The sequence below is a fragment of the Myotis davidii genome, unplaced genomic scaffold (assembly GCF_000327345.1).
Source record: "Myotis davidii unplaced genomic scaffold, ASM32734v1 scaffold140, whole genome shotgun sequence".
In the NCBI taxonomy this organism is placed as follows: domain Eukaryota; kingdom Metazoa; phylum Chordata; class Mammalia; order Chiroptera; family Vespertilionidae; genus Myotis; species Myotis davidii.
This window is the reverse complement of record NW_006292663.1, coordinates 162773-167637: the sequence shown is the minus strand read 5'-3', so window position 1 is coordinate 167637 and position 4865 is coordinate 162773.

Here is a 4865-nt window from a genome sequence, read left to right as displayed (position 1 = left end):
GTCAGAACACATGCCTGGGGCTTCATCCTGAGTATGTGTGTGTGTGTGTGCGTGTGTGTGTGTGTGTGTGTGTGTGTGTGTGTGACAGGGGGAGGGGGCACGGGGGCGGGGCAGGAGGCAGTCAGTCAATGATTCTCTCTCTTTGTTAATGTTTCTATCTCTCCCTTCCTCTCTGAAATAAATAAAAATACATTTTAAAAAAGAATCACCTTGAAAGCCATTGTTTTTTATTGCACTTAATAAAAAAATCATTTTTTAACATGATAAAAACTGAAGGTATATGACTAAAGGCATCTATAATAATAAGTGTAATATGCTAATTAGGCCAGACGTCCTTCCGAACGACCTTCCAGACCACGCCAGGGCTGTTAGGGAAGCCCGGGTCCCAGGTGCCAGAGGGAAGCTGGTGCCGGCAGCCAGGGGAAGGAAGGCCTACCCTTGCACAAATTTCGTACATCGCGCCTCTAGTGGATTATAGAACATAAGCTAAGTAATAGCTCAAAGTATGTGACAACTGAAAAAAGGTTTTGACCAGCCTGAAAGAAGCAAAGTATTATAGGGAATATAACTATAATTTAGGCATTTGTGAGTACTTAAAGAGGAGTCAGCACATCGACAGAGGAGAGATTGAAAAAATAAGAACAATGAAGTTTAGAGGAATATTACAACCTAAATCTAAAATATATTTGATTACATTTTCAAAGGGGACTAAGAAGTGCTGGAAAACTGGAAGAGGCCAAGAGTGGGACATAGATACTGTTGTAAATGTAGACTTACATAGCAGGGACTGCAGGAGAACTGAGGATGTAATTGATAATTTTCAGCACATAATGAAAGCCAAGATCAAGAGGAACCAGCGCCGAAACTGGTTTGGCTCAGTGGATAGAGCGTCGGCCTGCGGACGGAAGGGTCCCGGGTTTGATTCTGGTCAAGGGCATGTACCTGGGTTGCAGGCACATCCCCAGTGGGGGGTGTGCAGGAGGTAGCTGATCGATGTTTCTCTCTCATCGATGTTTCTAACTCTCTATCTCTCTCTCTTTCTCTCTGTAAAAAATCAATAAAATATATTTTTTTTTAAAAAAAGAGGAACCAGCCACTATGAAGCCAAAGTCAGAGTGGCCAGAAAAAGTCCTTCAAAGTCATGACCTTTTGTTCAATGCAGGTGATATGTAAACTCCTAGAGGTTTAAACTGTTCATAGGGAGAAGAGGGAAAGAAGGTAAGGAAGAAAAAATATTGGAATGAGTTTAAAATATGAACACACTAAATCTAATGCTAGCAGGGATTTTGTAATCTTTAATTAAATATTGAAAAATGTTGACTTCTAATTGAAGTGAAAATATCAAGAGAATGTTTATTATATTAAAAAGTTAAAGTTCTTAGTAGATTCAGATGGCATACTGTTACAACCACACAATTTTAAGTGGCTACATTTATGTGCATAGTCATGGGTTTGAAGGGGTTTAGTGGCTCTTTTAGAATGATATTAATAGATATTTGGTAAACAAAAAATAGATTTTATTAACTTGGATAATCCTACATTATTCTGAATAGTTTGTGTTCTGTTTTGTCATTATTCATGATTACAAAGTCATAATGTTATAATGACTATGCCATGTTTTCATATTAAACATTTTATGGGAAATAAAGCCTGGGTTTGTTTTTTTAAGAAAAAAAATCCTTTCATCCCTTTTGTATTTAGTTTATTTTTAAAAAATTAAAAATAACCTAAGTCTAAGTTTATACTCAATCACTTACAAGTTGAGCTAATTGAAGAACAGGTCTGAACTGCCTTCCCTCTGTAGTTCATGTGACAGGGATGCATTCATTTGTTCTAGTTTCCCAAAGGGATCATTGGATGATTCCAAAGCATTAAGATATATGGGAAAGTGTATTGACAGCAAAAGAGCTCTGCAATGCAATTTATTGTTTTATCAATGTGTCATAAAATAGCCCTAAACATGATCAAAGGTACTATTTCATTTTTCATTACAGCAGAGTACTTCTTAATTATTCATAAAATAAAATCACCTAACTATGTAAATTGGTCTGTTCCTTTGGAATACCTAATTTATGTAGTCATGATGAACAAGTTACTTTAATATACAATGTATAGCATTGGAATAATAGATTATTGAAAATATGTGCCAGTTTATTATTTTATAATTTAAAAACACATCATCAATGTACATGACTTAAGAACTACTTTAGTTAAAAATAAATGCAATTTTAATATTTAGTGCTATCTTGCCCTGACCACGTCGGTAAGATGACTAGAGAGTTCTACTGTAGCTCAGGTCGTGGGTTCCTTCCCTGGTCAGGGCACATATAAGAATCAACCAATGAATGCGTAAATAGGTGGAACAACAAATTAGTCTCTCTCTCCCCAAACAAACAAACAAACAAATAATATTCTCACTGCTCACTTAATCCTTAAAAAAATGAATTTTAAAAACCCACAAATTTTACTTGATATTTGGATTAGGAAAATACCAGAATGCAAAATTGACTTCCTAAACCTAAGTCAGTTTAAATAGGCTAAAGCTAAGCTTTTAAGAAGCCACAGAGGAATCTTCAAAAATACTCATGCACTGAGAATCATTAGTAATCACCTTCGATTTTAGTAACCACCTCTTCTGCCTGTGTAAACTCAGCCAATGAGATGGTAAGGGCGAAAATTTTCATAGATTCAGAGAGTTTATAATAGAACTGTCAATAAAATAAAATTGAAAAAATTCAACAAAATTTCTGTAACATTTTCACGTGGAAGTTTGAATTGAGACTTAAAACTATTGTAAATCTAGAAAATTAACTTTTTTTCTCTTTCATTCCCAAACACTTTCAATAAATCCCAAAAAGACACTTTCTGTGGGCATTTGAAGACAAGAACAGTGAATTCAAGTGGATCAATTATCCTTTCTTAGGCATAGATTTCACAAACTTATAGTAGGATGTGTATGACAAACTGATGAAGTTGCAAGCATAGCAAGATGAATTAAGGGGAGAAGTTGAGTTGTATGAAGAAGGATCATTTACTGACTCATCTGAGCACTTAACCATTGTGCCTATATTTCTATGTATATAGTATAAGCCTAGTTTAACCACACTAGAACCAGGAAATGATGATCCTAACATTAGCTGCCACCAGCATGAAGTACTTTAGGGAATAAAGATGTTACGTTTTACTGATGAGAAAAGAAAACAAATATGAAATGAGGATCGCTATAGACCACTTTAACTGTGGCCCCATACCTTACTTTTGCCAAGATATATGAAGTCATTTATTTTCCATTTCTACTATTTGGTTTGAATTTTACCCATTGAGTTGCTTGCAGAAATTCAATGACTATAAACATTGTTCTGAAGGGAGAGAACTTAAAGTGCAAATTTAAAAAGTTTCTGAGTTTTAAAGTTAAACTACAGAACGTCATTAATCTTCCAATGGAGTAAATTTTAGTAGAGGACACTAGTGAAATTTTTCATACTGTAATTCATCTTTTTTTTCATTAAAAAAGTATTCTAAAGCTTTGACTGTAAACATTCCATGGCCTTTTAGTTAGTTTGAGAAAAAAATGGTTAAAAAGATTTTAGACTCCTGGGCCATTGTGTTTCTGGTATTTAATGGGCCATTGTGTTTCTGGTATTATAAATGAAGAATAGGTGATGATATATGTAAAACAAATTTTATCTCATAAGACACATTTTTTGATAACATTTGATGAAAGACATTATTTTTGATAAAATCTGTAATGTGTCCTCGCCTTCATATATGATTCTTCAAGTCACTTATTCTGCAAACTATTAACTATTAACTATTATATACCAAAGAATTTTGGGGAACTCTATTTTAAGAGAAAATTACATTAGCCTGGGTTTCATCCAGAAAGCAGAAGCTGAAACAAGGGCCTGAGTGCTCCCAGTTTATTTTAGAAGTAGATCCCAAAGGAAGGAGATAAAATGAATAAAGCATTGCACTGTCAATAAGTTATCATCATGGGCAACTGTGATTTGATCATGCTCCAGACACACTGAGATGCTGTGTCAAATACGATTTAGAGGGCTCACAAATGGGAGTACCAGCAAGCAGCCATCCTCTATCAGTAACTGTTGACCACTCAGGTGTTACTCTCTCAGAGTTCTAGGTTTTCCCAGGGATCAGAACACCCATGCAAGGTTCCCCATCACTCTGTCATGAAGCCCAGGGCAGGAAGGGAGATTTAACCAGTGTGGTGGAGGAAGTGCTATCCATAAAAGTGGAGAGGAGAGACAAGAAGCTATGGGTTATGGAAGCACGTTACAAAAAATACAGGGGAGTGTATCATATTCATATTAATAAATGCATGTACTTATTTATTCATTATGTTTACTGAGTTCTTGTTATGTGCCTGCCACTGTTTTAGGGATAGAGATACAGACATAAACAAAATGACCACAATACCTACTTTTATAGAGTTATCTGTAATGGGGTTGGGGTGGAGGGCAGTGCTGTCATAAAACAGAGTGGGATAGGCGGCGATGCACACACCTAGAGAAGCATCATTCCTAACATCCTATCTAATAAAAGACAAACAGGGTAATTGACCATACCTTCCCTACGCTTCCCATTGGCTAATCAGGGTGATATGTAAATTAACTGCTAAGAAAGATGGCAGTTAACCCCCAACAAAGATGGCAGTTAATTTGCATACGTAGGCACAATGATGGGAGGTGAAAGGGGAAGGACAGAAGAACGAACGGTGACCAGAAACCCAGCAGACAAGAGCCGGGGGGTAGGGCAAAGGCTACCCTGCCCTTGGCCCTGGATCGGAGAACTGGGGTCGCCTTTGCCTGCCCCCCAGCCGGTTATCACGATCCGAAAGCCGGGCC